Source organism: Bubalus bubalis, chromosome 18, assembly GCF_019923935.1.
Source record: "Bubalus bubalis isolate 160015118507 breed Murrah chromosome 18, NDDB_SH_1, whole genome shotgun sequence".
In the NCBI taxonomy this organism is placed as follows: Eukaryota; Metazoa; Chordata; class Mammalia; order Artiodactyla; family Bovidae; genus Bubalus; species Bubalus bubalis.
In genome coordinates, this window is record NC_059174.1 from 40584169 (window position 1) to 40605090 (window position 20922).

At 47.7% G+C, this 20922-nt stretch overlaps 1 protein-coding gene across 13 annotated transcripts in view; it reads left to right on the plus strand.

Moving 5' to 3' along the window:
• The window catches only part of ZNF536 (zinc finger protein 536), a 449091-nt gene that overhangs the window by 175026 nt on the left and 253143 nt on the right, over positions 1 to 20922 (plus strand). Inside the window, exon 1 of one of the 13 annotated variants that reach the window (XM_044932157.2) lies at positions 7100 to 7574. The exons of the other annotated variants lie outside the window; for them this stretch is intronic. The gene's annotated coding sequence lies outside the window, so the exon portion shown is untranslated. Of the gene's footprint in view, positions 1 to 7099; positions 7575 to 20922 lie in introns of those variants that run through there. 13 annotated transcript variants of the gene reach the window in all.

The window sequence follows — 20922 nt, forward strand, 5'->3', positions numbered from 1 at the left end:
TTATCTTCCATGTTAGTAATATGGCCTGGACCATATATATACATTTTTTCAGATCTTCAATTGACTTTTAAAAAATATCTGTGGTTAAAAATTGAATTTCCAGCATCTTTATTTTTTCTTCTCTTATTACTCTGTTTCCTGGCAGTCATTTCTCTCTTAGAGGAAGCAGTATTCTCTTTATTCTTTCTAAATATATTAATGAGAATTTTAAGTTCCACTTTCCCTGTTCTCTAAATTGTTTTTGTTTCTTTTGGGTTCATCTTGATCCTTCTTTTTATGTGGTTTGAGCTTCTGTAGTGTCTGGTGAGCATTTTGTTAAGTTACGTTTATGAGAAGAGGACTAGTGACGGTGTGGGCAGATAGCAGGTGGTTCTGTAGGTTCTGCTGGTCTGATACTCCCCAGCCTCACCATGAAGCGGGAGGGATGCTTGCTGGCTCCTTAGTGAGGAGGGCTCCAGGGCAGTTGGATCCCCATAAGGATGTGCACTGGTAGAAAGGGGGGGCAGGCTGTGACTTACCTGCCTTCCTCCCCGCTTCGTCCCCATCCACTTGGTGTTCATTCATTCAGTGGGAGATTCAGGGTCTTTGCCTTCCTAGCAGGGCAGCATTTCTATTTTCTTCTTCACTCTCTCAGAAATTACTTTAAGCTCTTCTCTGCTTCTCTTCAAGCCTTAGGGCATTTTTCAGGCCAGGAGCATCATGTCTTCATAAGGCGGTATTTGATGCTTGGCTTTGGGGATGCAATTCTCTTCTGCTGCTGTATTTTCCCTCAGAGTCCTGAGTTTCTCTGGATCAATTCATTTCTTTCAAGTTGTTTCCTCATAGTGTGTTTGGTCTCCTCCTATCAATCTGATCCCATCTGTTTTCCATCTTCCAGGAATACCTCAAAATTTCTGTCATGCTGACAACTTTGACAAAATGGAATCCCCAATTTTGTTAGAGGCCTTTTGCATATCTATCAAAATGTGCGTGTGGATCTTGTTCTCTGGCCTATTACAATAGATTTCTGAACATTGTGTCATCCTTTCTGAAACCTACGAAGTGTTTCTAGGGGATGATCTTTCCTAAAACTTAGGCACCATCCTCGGCCTACTCACTGTGTAATTTCTTCTCTTCTCTGGAGAAGGCAGCCTTTGCTGGTAATACACATTCGTGTGTTCACATTGTATCATGGGTGTATCATGGATGAGAGGAAATCAGTCTAAAGCCTTTCACTGTATTGAATCTAAATGGTGAGCACTTCTTCAATGATTGCTGAACTTAAGGGAACTATTTATTTAGTCTTCTGGGGTTTGTTGTAAAAATCCAAATATTCCAGGAGAGAATATACTTTGAAAGTATTTATAACCTATGACTCAGTTTTCCACTCCTGGAGCAAGGCCTACAGCAAGGTGTACCAGACCTACAGAATCACCAAATATCCCAGGAAAAAAAGCTTGTGTCCACTTCTTCATGAGAGTGCATCTTCATTTGTCTACTTCTGTTTTGTTTTGGAACATTGCTTTGTGCTAGGCCCTGTGGCTGGGGACTGCCAGAGGTGGGAGGTGGAGGGGGTGCTCCTCTGAGGGGGGTGTGCATGGACCAACCAGGAAACTACCTGTTCCCTTCACAGCCATCCCTAAAGCACCACTTCTGAGAATCACCTTATTACCAAAGGTACGCAATTAAAACACTTCCATCATTATACAGCTTATTATTATTTTAAACTCATTTCTTTCATTCTAATCCAACTAAATACATATAGCCCCAAATTTAAAAAAAAATGTTGAAAATTATGGAGGTGGGTTTCCTTTCATTTCAGCTTTCTCTTCAAAAATAACTTTTATGCTTTTCTGATTAGAAGAAAAAACACATGCCCATGAAATAACTTGGAAAACAAACAATAGACATTAGAAGACAAATAATCTCACTCCCCTTCAGAGATAATAGTTTGTTAACATTTTGTTATATTTCCTTTCATTGTTTTATTTACATATATATATATATATATTTTTTTTTTTTCTGTTACAGAATTGGAATCAAACTGTAATCATAGTTTTCTGTTTTGCTTAAAATTTTGTCCTGAGCATTTTCCCATCCTCTGAAATATTTTTTGAAAGCATGATTTTAATACACCGTATTCGTAGCAGTGTTAATTTAACCATTCTTCTACTCTCGGACATTTAGGTCAACTCTGTTTTTTGTTGCCAGAAGTGGCATTTCAGCACAGTTTTGTCTTCGTCACTGATAGCATTCTAGGTTTGTTCTAGGACTGGAAAACTGAGTCATAGGTTATAAATATTTTTGAGACTTTTGATATGTAATGCCAAACTGCTTTCCAAAAAAATACTACCAACTTGCAGCCTTTCCAAAACTACATATAAGAATATTCTTTATCTGTTGCCAGCAGCAGATATTGTCATGAAAGACACACTTATGTACATATACATGTGCGTGTGTGGCCTATTTTATAGGCAGTAAATGTTGCTTCTGTTGTTCTAAATCAGATTGCACCCATGACAGACAACATAAAGAAAACTTGGGTGAACAAGATAAGATGAGAACTGGCTGGGTAAATGAGTCCACAGTGTGAGGTCTGGGCAGGAGGAGGGCAGGGCCTTCCTGGAGAAGGTGCCATTGGCCTGGGTCCGAGAAGAAGCCATGTGTTCCCTCTCCTAATGTGCTCACATCTGGGGAGGCTTTGGTGTGAGCCCGCTCACCGCAGCTTGCCCCATCCCTCCCCATCCAAGCAGGACCCCCAACATGCCCTCTGCTCCTTGATGACCTTGCCAGGCACGGAGAAGCCATCAGTGGCCCGGGGAGCTCAGTGGAGAGGAAAGAAAGCAGAGCAGAGAGGGGACAGAGCTCTCTCTGGGTGCTTCTTCTTGAGCAGAGGCCAGACTGTGCTGCTGGCCCCAACGTGAGTCACAGCCTGGTCCTCGCAGAAGCTGGGCATCTAGGGTGCTGGGCACCCAGATTGCATGTGACGCTACCAGAGATGTCACGGGGAACTGCTTGTGAGTGGCTGAGAACAGAATCTGGCTTAATGCTTCTAACAAGTTAATGTTTGTGCTCATGGGCTCTGTGCACATTTAAGAATTAATTAAATCCTTTAAGGAAGTCATTTATGTTTGAGACCAAAGAAGACACTCAGGGGCCAGAGCTCCCCCAAAGAAGAAGCCCAATCACACAGCTCTGCGCCTTGGCAGGCCCCGCAAGACCAACTTTCCTGCCGTCGGATCCACAGTGCACTCAGATATCTTTAACCCATTCTTTCCACAAGGCTCCTGGGGCAGCATATTAAACTCGAGTTATTTTCAATTTCATCTAAGGTGTCTCTATCCAATGCAGTTTCTTCAAAGTCTGCAATGTGGGATTCAAAATCTCTCAGCATCATCAAAGTCTTAGGAAAATATATTACTAGGAAGTGGAGCTGCTACTTGTGTGTTAATTACAACAAGCCTGACTGCTGCACAGATAATCTCCAGCGTCAGAAGCATCGCTCAGGCAATATCAGGAAAAACAAAATCTTTTTAAAAAACATCCTAAATTCTCTGTTTCACCCTTTGAGGAAAAAAGCGTGGTTCATTGTGCAGCTAAAACTCATCTATTTAGTTGTTCTTATAAAGATTTCACCGATATATGAAATGTTCCTCTCTTGAAAGAGAAAAACCAAGGTAAAATTTCAGGATCCAGTCTCAGGACTGCTTTGCTATTTTCAGTCTTTCTCTGCTTTTTCAGAGGAAAGCCTATGGATCACCCATTAGGGCCAGATTCTGGGTGTCAGGAGATTTTGACCACGCTTAAGTTGATCACAGGTATTTGTTTTTTGGATGGTTTCACTGTCTGTCCTTCACTTGTGAGCTGAATCCAGTGTTTGCAACACATAGGATTCTTCTTTCCTGTGAACTTGAAGGGGAGCAGGCATCTCTCACGATGAGGTTCCCAGGGAAGGGCCTGGAAGCCAGTCACTGACCGAGGCTTCAGGGGAGCCAGGGCACCCTGTCCTCCCAGGAACAGAGAGCAGACCCATGACCCAGATAGCATTCGTGGGCTTTGGAGGCAATAAAGGTCAAAGACAGGAATGTGGAGAGCCCAAGAGACAGAGAAGGGAGGAGTATATTTTCAAGTTAAGTTTTTTTTTCTTTAACGGGGAAGAAAGGTCAGTTTATTCCCATTTACTTAGAACTTCTAAAGGGAGTCCTTATCAACTCTGATCTGAAGGTCCTCGCTGGATAAAGAAGGCCTGTGTGGATCAGGGAGAAGCCAGACATTGGGGTGTCCACGGCAACTTCAGGGGATGCAGGGACTCCCTCATCAACTAGATGAGGTCACAGGGTGAGAGACCTACTCTTCACTGCCCCCCAGATCCCCAGGAGAAGCCCCGCTGGCTCCTGTGTGTCCTCAACACCCTCTACCCTTGTCAGCTCCCTCTGTAAGAGAGAGCAGGCCTCAGGCCAGAGCCTGCTGCAGGCAGCAGTGTTCAGCCAGAATTTAATAACATTGTTCTCATTTTATTTATTTTTATAATTACCTTTAATTTAGAGCAAGCGATACAAATTTCCATTTAGGGTAATGATATAGTTTCTTTTTAAATGCATTAAAGTAAAAAATAGGGAATTAATTAAAAAAATATTAGCAGGGGTACAAAAACACGGCAAAAACGAGAAGGTGGTTTTATTGCAGTGTAGCTCGGTGGTGAAAAGCGTGGGGAAGGGATCCGTGTTGCCTGCAACTGGGGCACGGCATTTTTTTTTTTTAATTTTCTGAAACAGGAGAAGGGACCCTGAGCTACTACTGGAGAGTTTAGGATTTTAGGCAGCAGAGTTCTGAAGAAAAACCCATGAAGACAAGACCCATGGACCCCAGAGGTTTAAATGGATCCAAGTCTCAGGAAAATGCACCAGAAAGATCCCTGATAGAGCAGTCCCTCTCCTGAGTAAGACTGTTAGTTGCCTAGAAAGGACTAAGGGTGCCTGGCAAACCTGAGGACCCTATTGCCGGAGAAGAGCTTTACAAGATGTTAGGCAACATATGATGGATTCTGATCACCACCCCACTCCCTCCCACCTCACCTTTCTCTAAACTGACACCTCCTTGCAGTACTATTTCCCTTGGGGCACTTACTGTATTTTTCCTGCTCTCAATATTGATATCAGGCCAAGACTCTTGTCTCTTTTAAAGGAGACTTATCCAGGCTCATCTTCATAGTCCTCATATTACCTAACACATAAAGATGCTAATTCACTCCATCCATCCTTCCATCTATGTATCTATCCATCCATCCTTCTATCAATCCATCCAGCTACCCAAATATCCATCCATCATCCATTCATCACTCCATCCTTGTTTTTGTCCCTCCATCTAGTCAATAAATATTTATTGAGTATTCTGTATATTTCACAAGGTCTGCTGTGGTGCCCCCAGCATGCACGTGAGCATCAGGGATATAGCAACAATAGCAGGAGACATTGTTCCTACCCTGACAAAATTTATGGTAATAGGGGAGGCAGAAATTAAAGCAGTGGCTGTTCTGTGCCAGGGTAAATGAATGAATGAGTAAAGAAATGGATCTGGAAATCCCTTCTCTGTCTCACTGCCGGGCACTGGGGCTTGTGGAGTCCAGGGATCCTGGGGGTGAACAAGCAATTTTGTAGATCAGAGGTTGCACACACGGGTCCCTGGCCAGCTGGGTTTCTTGGAGTGAGATGACAGACACTGTAGAGCTTGCTCATCTGTCCCCAGCCACTGAGGCCTGCCCAGCCTGTGCGAAGGGCAGGCAAGGGCAGGGTTCCCTCCCGGGGGCTCCAGCAGGGGCAGAGCTGGCAGCCACAGCAGCTGTGGCAGGGCATGGGGCAGGGGAGTGGTCGCTGCAAAGGGCAGCGGGAAGGTGGGGGCAGGTGGGCGAGTGGACAAGCAGGAACATGACGGGTATTCGAGGGGAGGCCAGACTCCCTGCCAGCCGACTGAGTGTGGCCTCTGAAGCCAGACATGGAGCAAGTTTCTCAGGGCCTGGGTGACACATTCTCCACCTGGTCCCATGTGCTTTGCCAGGGGCCAGGGTTGCCTCCTTGCTGGCTTGAGTACATGCTGCGGATGAGGAAGGATTGCTCCTGGCGGGCACCCTGTGGCTTAGCTAAGGCCAGCCTAGGGACACTGTCTCCAGGCCGCAGGGATGTCTGGGGACGAGGCCTGGCTGCAGCTCATTTTCATTCTCCCTTTAGTACTCCGCCTGCTCCAGGATGCCCCGCTTCAGGCCCTATGTGTCCAGATGCCCTTGTATCCCTGGCATGCACACAGGAGGCTGCAGAGGGTACCCTGTGGATGGGAGTCTGGTCTCTCTGGGGCTCTCTGCACAGTGAAAAGGAGGCCAGGAATCCTTACAGTGCAGGGTGGGCAGGGAGAGCAAGGGGAATGAGATAAGTGAGGAGGTGCTCTGTGAACCACAGAACGCGGAACACTCCAGGGCTTCACTTTCCTTCAGCAGCCAGTAGACATCTTTATTCAGTGTACATAGTACAGTAGATTGAGCACTCAGATTACGGGGCATCTTTGGAATCTCAGGAAGCTGGGGGGTACCCCCGGGAAAGTGACGTTTGGCTGTAGATCTGCAAGGTGCAGATGCGGGGGGAAGGATTGCTATAGAAAGAATAGCACGTGTGAAGGCTCTCTGCTGAGAGAACCTATTGAAATCCACACAAACTTTCTGAAGACTTCTGAACTGTCACAAGTAAACAGATAAGATTATTTTTCCTTGAAGCAAACAAGAAAAGCCCTATGGGAAAGACCCAGTGGTGGAATTCCAGATCCCTTGGCAAATGGCAAGGAGACAGCTGGGCAGGGTGAGAAACACATTCTTAGTGCCTGTTGTGGAGGCTTATTTTGTATTCAGGGAAAACAGAAGGCTCAGTCTTCCTCTTCCCTTCACACCAGACAATTCTACAAGAGCCCAAGCCAGTGTGTGGCTCGGGGCTTCAGGGTGTGCATGGAACCTTCTGGACGTTCCAGATCTAGATTTGAATGAAGTCAGTGAAAGAGAGCAAAGATGGGAATAAATTGTCATGATTCTGAGCAGAAGAGAAGCTGAGAGGTGGGGTGGCGTGGGGTGGATTGGAAGAGGATGGGGTCTTTCATCAGCCAAGACTCATTTGGTTTCAAGTAACAGAAAATCCAACCCAAACCAGCTTAAAGCACCAGGATACAAAGTATGTAAATGGTTCAGCTTCAGGTGTCATTTGATCTAGGAGCTCAAATTGTGTTACTTAATGGCTGACTTCTCTCTTCTGCCTCCTTGGCGCTTGTCCCAAAATGCTACATCTCCACCATCAGCAGTTTCAGACTCTTGGTAGCAAAATGGCTGCTAAAGCTCCAGACCTCTCTGGAGTGTGTCTGAAGCACCTGTAGCTCACTAACAAGCCCTAGCTCTCACTCTCATTATTAGGTCATGTGCTGAGCCTTAAATTTATCACCAAGGCCAGGGTTTGGAATAGTCTGACTCAGATGAAGCCCACAATCAGGAGCTGAGGTTTGGCTGCATCCCACTCAAACCCCAGGACTAAGGAGGAAGAGAGGACTTCCGTCATGCAGGGATAGTGGTGAGCGCGGGTGGAAGGAGATGGATGCCTGTCCAAGTGTCTGCAGTTGGTGGAGGAGTTTGCACCTGGTTAGCTCTGCTCCCCAGTGGTATGGGCAGGAAACCAGCCCCATGAGTGTGCAAAAGTCCCAGATCCCAATAAAAGTCATGCGCGTGAGAGTGGTATTTATGGGAAGCCCCTTCCCAGACAGAGGGCTTGCTTCCCCCTCCCAGCAGAGTTGTGGTGGTGAGGCCAGTAACATACCCCAGCTGGGCGTGGCTGTGGGAGGCCCCTCAGAGGTGATCTACCTTGGCAAGATCTTTGTCACACTCCAGGGAGCTACAAACAGGTAATGCTTGGCTTCCCCAGGCCTGTGTTATGAAAAGCTTGAGTTACAAAACGCTCTGGCTATTAAAAACCTGCTACTGACTTTAACGGCAATAAAATATCTGCTGTTTATGAGTAATTAGCCACTTCTGAAAAAGAGCTCTATTCCTTTAAATTTATGGGGTGCCTTGATTTATGCATTTCATGGGGGGATGTCTTGTTACATCACATCAACTTGATGTAATTTGATGCAAATCAAACACATGAAGGAGCGAATGGAAACATTCTCTCCTGCCTCCTGAAGCCTATTTCTAAATAGGGGGTATCTCTGGCCTCTGCTCCATCTTCACTCTTCTTGCTTTCTCAGGAAAGACTGCATGAGATCCTGAGCTTCTTCTGTCCTGGGAGTGCTGGTTGCAGCCCCTGACCGCCTTCCTGGGAGAATCTCATACCCCCGAGGGTGGCATAGACTCAGCAGCAGCTGGTTCATGAGCTTCATGCCGTGCTCCGAGCTCTGCAGAGGCTGGGAGGCCACAGGCTGCCAGACTTCCTGATTGTACGGACCCTGAGAATGGTCAATACACACAGGACATGATATAATCAAGTGTCTAATTTTATATTATCTGATTGGAGAAGGAATTATGAAAAAAAAAAAAAAAAGAGAGAGATTGATGAGTTTGGGATCTGGTGGTAGAAAGTGTATTATGGAAGTCTTCTGGTAGCTGCTGGCCCCTATTTGGCTGCTGAGGGGGCAGAGGCAAAGACATTCCAGAATTTGTTGGTTGCCCTGCCCATCTATTTATTTGTGCATTATTTCTTCTTTCATCCACTCAGTCAGCCAGTCAACATTTACTTGCTGCTGCTGCTGCCAAGTCGCTTCAGTCGTGTCCGACTCTTTGTGACCCCATAGACAGCAGTCCACCAGGCTCCCCCGTCCCTGGGATTCTCCAGGCAAGAACACTGGAGTGGGTTGTCATTTCCTTCTCCAATGCATGAAAGTGAAAAGTGAAAGTGAAGTCACTCAGTCATGTCCGACTCTTAGCAACCTCATGGACTGCAGCCTACCATGGGATTTTCCAGGCAAGAGTACTGGAGTGGGTTGCCATTGCCTTCTCCGCAACATTTACTTAGCACCTACTAAATTTCTTGATTGCTTAGGAGGTAACTAAGGGAAGTAAAATACAGACACATATCTACTAATTTGCTATGTAACTTTGGGAGGGGTCATCACTTATCTTCTGGTGTCAGTTTACCTATCTGTTAAATGGGCACATCAGGCTAAGTGAGAAGGAGCTGGATGATCTCTGAGGTTTCCCTAGTTTTGCCACCCTGCTATCATCTGTGCATCCCTTCCCTCAAGAAGCACATCTGTGAAAAGAGAGAAGAGACGCCAGAGCTCATGCATGGAGTAGAGACATGTTCCCCAAGCACTTGAGGAGGAGGTGGGAAGTGAGATTGGATGAGTGGCATGAAGTCTTAGCTGTGGCACAGGAAAACAGTGCAGTTTGGTCTTTGCCTTAAGTGGAGAGAGCCCATGGGAGCGGGAGAGAGCTCACTGACACAGGCTGGCATCAGGCATGGGGCCACGGTCCCCAGTAAGTGGAGCTGGCTGGTTGGGTCCAGCCATACCCACCACACACAAGCCACTGCCCAGCAGACTGGCTTCCTTGGCAGGGTTCCGATGCTTTCTAATAGTTTCCTCTGGGTATAGCAGAAAGTGTGAGCTTCGTCTTCTCACGCCGAGGCCTCTTCTTGGGAAAGCACTTTCTAGAAGGCTTACCTTCCCAGGCTGGCTTGCTTGAAGCCACAGTTGATGGTGTTCAAGACTCACACCGTAGCTCTGAGTCCTTCCTTTGGAAGGAAGCTGTGGTTGGAGCAAGGAGGCCTCACCATCCTCCATGCTCTGCCTCGGCTGTGCCACAGTTTCATGGAGAAGGTTGTGGGTTCTCACAAGGCCTGGGCATAGCCTTTCCTGTAACGACATTAAAATGGAGCTTTGCTATTGTTTTGAATCTTTTTTGCTTTCTAGTCAGGAGTGACATTTTTATGGTTATTAGCCAAATTCCATTTCTTCTGTGAATTGCCTGTTTCTCATGTCTTTTGTCCAGATTTCAAATGGGGGTGTTCAACTTTTCCTCATTAACTGCAAACACTTTTTAAAAGAAAAAAGATAAGGTGATTAACCCCTTAACTACCACACAGGCCAGGGGGCATCTGGCTTCCGGTGGGGGGAGGGTGACTGCCCAGGACTGCTTGGTTGTAGGCGTGATGGAGACTGGGCAGTGTGGATGTGTGGATGGCCACTGAGGTGGTAGAAGAAGAGGCAGCAGCGGCAGCTTCTACACAGAGCTCCTCCCCCCGTGCCAGATGCCACTGCAAGGACTTTACATAAATTAGTGGGTTCCATCCAAAGAACTGTACAAAAAAGATCTTCACAACCCAGATGATCATGATGGTGTGATCACCAACCTAGAGCCAGACATCCTGGAATGCGAAGTCAAGTGGGCCTTAGGAAGCATCACCACGAACAAAGCTAGTGGAGGTGATGGAATTCCAGTTGAGCTATTTCAAATCCTGAAAGATGATGCTGTGAAAGTGATGCACTCAATATGCCAGCACATTTGGAAAACTCAGCAGTGGCCACAGGACTGGAAAAGGTCAGTTTTCATTCCAATCCCAAAGAAAGGCAATGCCAAAAAATGCTCAAACTACCACACAATTGCACTCATCTCACACGCTAGTAAAGAAATGCTCAAAATTCTCCAAGCCAGGCTTCAGCAATATGTGAACCGTGAACTTCCTGATGTTCAAACTGGTTTTAGAAAAGGCAGAGGAACCAGAGATCAAATTGCCAACATCCACTGGATCATGGAAAAGCAAGAGAGTTCCAGAAAAACATCTATTTCTGCTTTATTGACTATGCCAAAGCCTTTGACTGTGTGGATCACAACAAACTGGAAAATTCTGAAAGAGATTGGAATCCCAAACCACCTGACCTGCCTCTTGAGAAACCTGTATGCAGGTCAGGAAGCAATAGTTAGAACTGGACTTGGAACAACAGACTGGTTCCAAATAGGAAAAGGAGTATGTCAAGGCTGTATATTGTCACTCTGCTTATTTAACTTCTATGCAGAGTACATCATGAGAAATGCTGGACTGGAAGAAGCACAAGCTGGAATCAAGATTACTGGGAGAAATATCAATAACCTCAGATATGCAGATGACACAACCCTTATGGTAGAAAGTGAAGAACTAAAGAGCCTTTTGATGAGAGCGAAAGAAGAGAGTGAAAAAGTTGGCTTAAAGCTCAACATTCAGAAAACTAAGATCATGGCACCTGGTCCCATCACTTCATAGGAAATAGATGGGGAAACAGTGGAAACAGTGTCGTACTTTATATTTTTGGACTCCAAAATCACTGCAGATGGTGACTGCAGCCATGAAATTAAACGACGCTTACTCCTTGTAAGAAAAGTTATGACCAACCTAGATAGCATGTTAAAAAGCGGAGACATTACTTTGCCAACAAAGGTCCATCTAGTCAAGGCTATGGTTTTTCCAGTAGTCATGTATGGATGTAAAAGTTGGACTATAAAGAAAGCTGAGCACTGAAGAATTGATGCTTTTGAACTGTGGTGTTGGAGAAGATTCTTGAGAGTCCCTTGGAGTGCAAGGAGATACAACCAGTCCATCTTAAAGGAAATCAGTCCTGGGTATTCATTGGAAGAACTGACGTTGAAGCTGAAACTCCAATACTTTGGCCACCTGATGCAAAGAGCTGACTCATTTGAAAAGACCCTGATGCTGGGAAAGATTGAAGGTGGGAGGAGAAGGGGATGACAGAGGATGAGATGGTTGGATGGCATCACCGACTCAATGGACATGAGTTTGGGTAAACTCCTGGAGTTGTTGATGGACAGGGAGGCCTGGGGTGCTGCAGTCCATGGGGTTGCAAAGAGTCAGACACGACTGAGTGACTGAACTGAACTGAAGTGATCCTCAAATAATCTTATTATTGCCCTGTATGACAGATGGGTAACTGAGGAAGTACCACCTTGGAGCTCGTGGGCCTTCAGGTCTTTTGGAATAAGACACAGTTCACCTTTTCAGTGGAAGGCATGTATCATGTCATACAGAGTCCCAGGAAAAAGATTCTTCCGGGGCCCCAAAGATTTCACTAGCCACAGGGCTGTTGACTGTGGGTGCTTCTGAATGCTCTTTGCCGCTTGTTTAGATTGTACCTCCACACGAAGCTCCTGAAGCTGAAAAATGCCCTGTGCCTTCTGAAAGTCTGTCCTTAGGAACTCTGGTCCTCCTGAGGCGAGGGTGAAGAGACACTGGTGTCATGATTGTGACGATCAAGTACAGCCTGTCCAAGGTCGGGGGCAGACCAACTGCACGCTGATGGCCCTGGACCCATGCACGCTAATGGCATTTTCTCCCTTGTGAAAAGAGAAACGTTCGTTTTTAATGTCTCCCCTAGAGTTCAGAATCAGTGAAGTTCAACTGCAGCCATCCTGTGATTGGTGAAGGTTCAGGCTTGGGGCTTGGCTGGGAGATCCCTTCCTTGTCAGGTGGGCTGCAGCAGCATGAATCAGGACAAAGGAGGGGCGGCAGTAGCTGAGGGTAGTGGCCCACCTGGCTGGCCTCCTTGGTTGATGCTTGGGAAGCTGTGACTCCCAGAGGGGCTGGGGCCCACCAGGCCAAGAATTGTCCGGGCTGAGGTGCAGGTGTGTGGTTCCAGAGAGTGGAGGGGGTGGAGGCTCTGTCCTACCGGGCGGGATGGGCTGTTGTCTGGAGTGTCCAGACCTGCTACATGGGCGATGCCCACTGGGAGAGCAGGTGGGTGCCCCTGCCCTGGGGGGAGTCAGCTACATGCACCTCCCCTCCACCCCCAGGCTTGCTGGGAAGGTTGCTCTGCGGAGTGCATGTCACCAAGAGAAGGCATTCTGTTGTGCTCTGGTGGCTTCCTTGCTCCTAACTGGGGGGTGATGGGTTCCCGGGGTCTGGGAGGGAAGTGTCAACAGAAGTTCAGAGTAGGGGCGAGGGGAGTGGTGTGTCCTCCTGACAATAGACCTGCTCCGAGGGAGATGTGGTTATTGCCTTCCGAAGCCTCTGTGTCTCCTGACCCTTTTGTGAGTGAACAGATGTTATCAGTCTCTGTAGCTGATGTTTTGGGTCCCTGTGCCCTCTTACTCAGGAGCAGTCTGAGCCTTTTCTCTGCAGAGCCTGGCACAGTACCCGGTCATGGTGGGTCATCAGGAAATGCTGAATGAATGAATGGATGGATGGATGTTTGCATGAGCAAGTAGACTGAAGGAGGCAGAGCAGTCTGAGCAATGTGGGTTTATAAAGAGCAGGTTGAGGGGTTTTGAGTCCATTCAGCTAGAATCTGTAGGTATATATTATGTGCAAAGCCTTCTGTTTGGGTCAGATATTGGTCCCTGGAGGTCTTAGACAGGATGGCAGGGGTGAGACAGGGACCCAGATAATCCACCATGAGACAGAGTGGGATCAGCTCTTCATAGAAGGTGTGAAGGCTGGGGTTGGAGGTGGCTGCATGGATGGTGACATTTGACATAAGGCTCCATCCATAGAACAAACTTCTTACCTGGCTTGTGCCCTGAGGAGCAGAGAGCATGGCCTGCCCTGGTGGCCCAGGAGTAGCCTGTGGTCTGTCTTTCTCCCCTGGGTCCCCTTCTCTCCTCCACTGGAAATGCTGTGCGCCAGGCCTGCAGCATTGGTTGCTTGGTCTGTTCATTCATTCATTCCCTAATTCAATCATTTATACTTTTGGCACGTATTTATTCAGTGCATCCTCTGTGCCTGGCTCTCTGCCAGTGCTGGAGGTGCCCCAGTGAAGGCGATGGTCATGGTCCTTGTCCTCAGGGGGCTTCTGGTCAAGTGTACAAACAGAGCCAACCCAGTGTGAAAGCCACTGTAAGGGGGAAAGAGTCAGCCAGGAGGAGCCCTGTGGAGACAGATACCAGGGTTCCACCCTGGGCCCGGGGCATTGAGGATGGCCTCCTGGGTGAGGTGGCATTTAATCTACCCACAGAGGACAGGGCACAGGGAACAGGTGGACAGGGCAGGGAGAGTGTGCCAGACAGAGGGAATGAGATGCACATAAGGGCAGGAAGGCCCCTCATCGGCTCGCTCAGAAAAGGGAGTTCTCTCTCCTAGTTCTGACAGGTTTGAGCAAGAGTTGGTGGAGGGTGCTCCCTCCCAGGTGGCGCTAGCAGTCAAGAATCTGCCTGCCAATGCAGGAGACTTAAGAGACACGGGTTCGATCCCTGGGTCGGGAAGATCCCTTGGAGGAGGGCATGGCAACCCACTCCAGTACTCTTGCCTGGAGAATCCTGGTGAGCTACAGTCCATGGGGTCACACAAGGTTGGACACAACGAGTGACTTGGTATGCACACACACGTTCCATCCTCAAGCACGTGTGAACTGTTGGAAATTCATTCTCTTCCCCGGAATCTGCCTGCATGTGGCGGTGACACCCATTGCTGGGATAAGAGCCTGGCCCAGCCTTCCCTCCTCTCCCAGGAGTCTGGCTCGGCAGAAGCAGGCCGGGCAGCCTGGTGACCTGTACAGGAGCTGGAGATGTTGAACTGGGGATCCTAAGGGCCACAAAGGAGTGAGGTCCTGGCTTGGCCTTGGGCCCCGTCTACTGGTCTGAGCCCAGTAGTCGCAGGCAGCAGAGGCCCCACTGGTGCACCTGGATTTTTGCTCAGTAAGGATTGTGTGTACTTAGGAGATGATGTGTATCTGAGCTTATGTCTTCGACAGGTGCCCCTGTGAATGAATCTCCCTGGGCTGGCTTCTGTGAATATTTCACAGTCAGGCCCTCTTTGATCACTCTTGCATATGTGCATTCTACATTATATTTAGTTTTGCACTGAATCAAATCTGAGGCTTCTGTGAAATGAAAATAAACTGTTCGACACAATATCATAGTCCAGAAGGGCTCAGACTTAAACGACTTTAATCAGGGGTGAAAGGGTGAATGAGGTGTAGCTGAGCTACACGCTGCCCTCTGTGGGGTATCCTGTGGGTCCCAGTTCCCCAATTGTTCTGGGGCAGCAGCTCTGTGCTGAGGCTGAGCAGGGAGCCAAGGTAGGTTAGTAGGGGATTAAATATCTAACTTCCTCTCATGATGAAGTCTGTTTCAAAAGGAAACGAGAAAGCCAGTGAGAGAGAAATAATCAATACACTTCATGACAACTGCGGGTATCTTTCTCAGTTTTGTGATATTTCAAAGTTAGGGCAGTCACTAAAAGCTTATATATGTAGTTTTAGTTGCTTTCCCTGATGGCGTGGACACAATTCAGATAAATCAATTACAGCAAATTAGGAGATCACTTCCTTCCCAAATCATCCCATCTGGGAGGAATGGAAACACCCCTTGATGGCTGAGATCCTAGGGGGAGAGGCCTGGGCTGTGGCTTACAACATGCTGTCCATTTTTGTGATACTGTAGGCCATCTTCCTCTCCTGCACTGTGATCATCAGAAGCTAGAGGACAGATCTGAGTAGGACTGGATCCTCCAGGAGCTACAGGTGGGGCTGATAAGACGCTTACTCTCAGAAAGGCCCACAGCAGAGGAAGTGTGACCTCTGATAACCATGCAGTATGGCACCATCAATGTCTTAACCATTCCAGAGAAATAGCATGGGAGCTATGGGGATTGAGTGATCGCCTCCAGCCTGGGGCAAATCCAGGAAGGCTTCTTGGAGGAGGCAACATCAGGAAGGAGCATGGAAGGTAGATTTGGGCTGCCACCCTTGGAGAGGCTTGGGTGGGCTGCCAGGAGTTCTGGAGTGGTCCTTCCTCCACTTGTTTTGCTGTTACAAAGAGGAAGAGGGGAGACCAATGTCTTCTTCCAAACTCTAAGTATCCTTTTCTGTCTCATGCAGGGGTAACCCTCACCATGGTGAGAACTTCAGCCCTTACATGTTTGATTTGTGGTCCAGAGTTTATTTTCACCTTCTATTTTTCTCAAAAATAGAAGATTTGGAAGAATATTTATCTCCTCTGATCCACATTTGGTAGAAAACTGCTCGTGTATCCCAGCGGTGCTGTGAGGCATCTGTGTTATGTGATGACTCCAGTGGGGGCTTCTTGAGCCCCTGCTTTGCCCCAGACATAAACTCCATGCTCCATGGATTGACACTGAAGTCTGCGCTCGGCCACGCCCTCCCTGTCTTTCCCAAGAACATTCTATGCTGAGGCCCCATGTTGCACACACTGACCCCTCTGTCCTACACACCCTTCTTCCTCTTCTCTGCTTTTTCCAGGCTCTTCCCAGGTGTTCTCCTCACTGATCTTTCGTCCCTTCTCCCCGCTGCATCCCTTCTCCACCTCTCCCAGCCTCACAGCATGCTGTTGAGTCCTTGTTTCAGCACTGGACCCTGCTCTGGGGTTTCTGTTCATTTGTTTCCCTTCCACGAGTTAGCTTCAAAGGCAAGACCTGGTCTTGCTGTGTATCTCTATGTAGGCATTGAGAAGTGCTATTGAGTGATGTGAGGCCCACTTTACAGATGCACCAAGAAAGCTGGCGATGAGTGAGTCTTTATTAACCACTTTTATGTGCTTTGCTTGTGCCTTGGTTATGTCCTTCAGCTCTCAGCATTTACTCTACTCCCAGATGAAGGTCCTCTCTGGATCTCGAAGGCTGCTGTGGTCAGCTCCTGAGAAAGGTTACACAGGGCACAGTCCTCTGTCATTTAAATGCCACTTTCTCTCTCCTGCAAATCCATTTGCCTTCCCAAAATCCTGTGAAGTGTGTAGGACAGTTAATACCAATCCATTTTACAGACAAAGAAACTGAGGCTCAAGCAGGTGCCCAAGGTCAAACATGTCAGTGGAAGAGCTGACAACTAGATGCATGTTATTGGTCTTTCCAGTGCTTTCTCTCTCCTTACTCCAGTCTAGTTGGGGGAATAACCCACCCGACACAGGACAGGAGCAGGTGGACTAATGTATCCACTCTTAGGGATCTTAAGAAAACAAGATAATATAAATAAGTGGTTGTGTGACCTTCCCCCAACCAGCGATCGACAGACATGGCATTTCTAGCCCCAAAGTGCCCTCTTGCACCCACCCCACCATGCCAGCCCCCAGCGGTACTTTCTTTGGAATATACTGCCTGTTCCCACTCTGGGCACACGTGGCTGTGACGGCTCTGGTTCCTTGGCTTCCTTTGAGCTTTCCCGTGAGCTGAGGCTTCCTTTGTTTCCACACGTTTCACAAAGGAAGGCGCTGGCATCTGTCAGCATCCAGCCTAGCAAGACTGAACATGGTGTGGACATCAAGGGAGCAGCCTTCCCTCCAGCATGTCCTGCTTGGGCTCTGGAGTCAGGCTTCCCAGCGTGACATTTTGAGGCTTACATATTCTGAGCCTCAGTTTCCTCACTTTTTGTATTGGACTGGTATGGTACCTACCATCCTAGGTTCTGTAAAGCTAAATGCGATAAAGGTTGTGAAGTACCTAGCACAGTGCTGGTGCTGATGAAGTACCTAGCACAGTGCTGGTGCTGATGAAGTACCTAGCACTGTGCTGGCGCTGATGAAGTACCTAGCACAGTGCTGGCGCTGATGAAGTACCTAGCACAGTGCTCGTGCTGATGAAGTACCTAGCACAGTGCTGGCGCTGATGCACGATGCTGCCACGAAGAGGAGAAGGATGATGAGTATGAAGAAGATGATAAGGATTCGGCTTCTGTGGCTGATGTGAATGGTGATGATGAGTAGAGGCTGCAGTGACGATGGTGATGATGACAATTAGTGCTATTTTCTTTGAGAGCTCTCGCTGCCTGACAAGTCCACAGTCTTAACAACTACCCCACACGAGGTTAATTCCATCCACTGTTTGCCTGGCTTTGTGTGGGGTGGGCAGATAGTGAACCAGGAACTACTGACAGAAGTCTGCTCTACCAGAGAAGAGGACCAGGAGAGCTCTTGGTGGATGTTTTCCTTTCGCATCTGATGTGCTCATTATCTGTCTTCAGTTCTGGGCTACTTTCAACCTGTCCAAAAGCCAACATGCTGGAGAGACCTCTTGGCCTTTGAGAATTTTGAAATCATCCAAAGTCTTCAAAGAGAAGTTACTTTCTTCTTCTTCTTCTAAGTCCCCCAACCTTTGTCCCACCAATACTGAAACTGCCTGGGCTTCTGTGGGACCACTCAGTTCAACTGAGTCCTGCTCCCCTTTACAGACAGAGACCACCCTGACACTTTGGCCAGCATTCCACCCAGAAGGGAAGGTTGGGGAGTTTGACCATGCTCTCCAACTTGACTCTCCTGGTTACACAGTCGCCATACTCTGCAGCCCTATTGGACTATCATATTCTCATTAATAAATTCAGCAAGGATTTAACTGTTTCTGGCCCTGTCTCATAGCGTTGTCTACACATCAGTCAAAACAGAGCAGGTCACCCGTGCTGCCCTCCTGTTTATCTATTAATCATCTGGCAAATAAACCGCTCAGTATCCTGCCCACCTCAGTAATGTTTGTGATGTAATTTGTTTGGATGCCCAAATGTCACCAGCGTTGATTGTAAGAGATGAAAAAATGTACTTGCTCAGCATCGCAAGCTCTAGGCCAAAATGTAAGCATGAAATCTCTGGTTTATTTTTGTAATAATGTTTACAGCTGTTTAATGACCCTGAAAAGGTTCAGTAGTCTGGTGTTCTGTATCTCAGAACAGGAGTGTATTATGCTTATAACAACCTTGGTTAAACAGTTTGAGCTACAACAATTGGGAAAATGGTATTTAATAAGAAGCCATTGTATTCTAGGTGAAGTTGTCTTAATTACTGCTTATCTCAAGTGTTAAGAAAGCAAGGTGCATTGTGGGGAAGGGCCAAGGGTCATTTGCGCCCCCCAGGAAACAGGTCCAGCTACTGCCAGAACTGTGTACTGTGACATGATTTGGGGGTAAAACCCACAATGGTGTTTGCAACCCTTGTTGTGAACCCAAGCCCCCCACCCCTTGCCCAGCCTCTGGGGGTGCTGGTCTCCTGCAAGGTTTCTGAGGCAGTGCCTTTACCTCATTGATAAAAAAGGGACTATTTAGTTGTGCTTGGCTAGACAACAATATTTGATTTTTAAAAATCCAGTTGAAATGGTTATTTTGAAAGTCATTTTATTTCCCAACTATTCTTTTTCATGGTATAAGGATAAAACTCCTTCATGCAACTTACTGGCAAGATCTATATTTTTTGGGCTATTCATAAGATTACTTTTTTTTTTTTTCCTGTGCTAGCAAAATGAAACTGTTTTTGTGTAAAATTTATTTAGACTCCTAGCAGCTGGCATTTCTGGTGTCCTGATAGTTTCAAATTTCATTCTGAGTGAAAGATACAATTAGGTTTTCTATTGGAAGAGTTAAGTGAAAACTTTTGTCATTGATATCACAGGAAATAGTCTTGAAGGCAGAAATGCAAAATCAAAATAACTATTAGCACCATCAAAGGCAGCTGAATGGCTCGCGGTACCTGCAATGATGGGGGTGAGGAGACAGAATGCATTTTGATAATCGGTGCATCCAGTGGTGGGTTTCATATGCTGAGAATACCCTCATCATGAAATTGCAGAGCTCAAGTAGAAACCCTCTAGCGTTCAGAGGCTTTCAGCTGGGGCCCCTGCCTGTGTTCAGAGGTGGGTCTGGCATTTCCAGGTGAGGAATGCCATGGTGGCCAGGACTCAGGCCCGGGGCTGGGTCTTCCTTAATATGGACAGTAGGGTTGAGCGCCCCCATGCCCCACCATGACCCTGGGCTCAGGATAGATCGGGACTAAGGTGGGATGTGCAGCGTTTCCATGTTGGAGGGCTGACACACGAATCGACAGTTCACTGCGTCCCCTTCCCAGCCTCATCTGGCTGCCTGTCCACAGTTCAGTAAATTCCGTACCGTTTGGTTCCTTCCATTAGTCAACCAGGGTTTATTGATCTTCCTGCTATGCTTTAGGCTGGGGCCACGAGCTGGTGGCCGGGTGAGCTGTCCTCCATGTTTAGCAGTTTGTTTACTGCTTCTTGATTTTGCTAAGTGTTTCCCTACCCAGGTGAGAGGGTTAGATGGGTTATTGTATAGGTTCCTCAGACGGTCCCAGCTGCCCAGTCGCCTTCAGCCCAGGGTCATGGCCTACCCTGCACTGGCTCCTGGCTTCTTAGTGTGGGTCCCGCAACGGCTGGAACATAGGGGGACGGCTCCAGAGCCGGGCTGGCGAGTGAAGGATGGGTTGGCGTAAAGTGCTCCCAGGTTATTAGGGACCATGTGGGGCGGTGTTGCCTGTGGATATGTGTGTCTGCCCCCTTTGTCAGGACAGGAGAGTGTCTGCCAGGGACACTGACATACAGTTCTGCGAGGAAGCACTGCGGTCCCAAATGGAAGGCGTTCTCCCTGTGCTTGCTCCCTGAGGGCTGGGGAAAAGGAGAAATGCCACCTTCTCCCAGAACCACGAGCCCCTGGAGGCAGCCCCACCTCCCAGCCCCTGAGCTCTTAAGGCTGCATTGGATCTAACCCTTTATCAGTAGGATAAGTGATCCCTTCATTTCCCAGGGATTTCTTGTATTTCTTGCTAGAGGAAATTCACTTAGGGGCTTGCTGCCCCTCCCCCAACACAGTCATATTCCTGTACACACACACTCACGTGTGCGCACGTGCACAAACACACACACACCTATATACCTCGATTGCAATGGTTTCTCCTTTCTCTCAACTTTGAATTCAGTCTCTCTGGGGCCTTTTCATTGCTTCACCCTTACTGGTGGCTTTGCCTGCACTCGCCCCTTTGACCCAGAAGCCCTTGAGGGCAGTTAATAAAGGCTCCGGGCAAGCATTTACTGAATAAGTGAGATAAGGGGTAAGGGAATTCCGGATGGGTGAAGTGTCAAGGCTGGAGAAATTGGGGCTGACCCAGGTTTTGTGAGTCTCAGGCTGGGCCTGGGGCCAGCTCGTCCTGCCTCGGCTGCTTTGGCCCAGGGACAGCACACCAATTACCCCTTGCTCTTTCCAAGAACTCACACTCCCCTT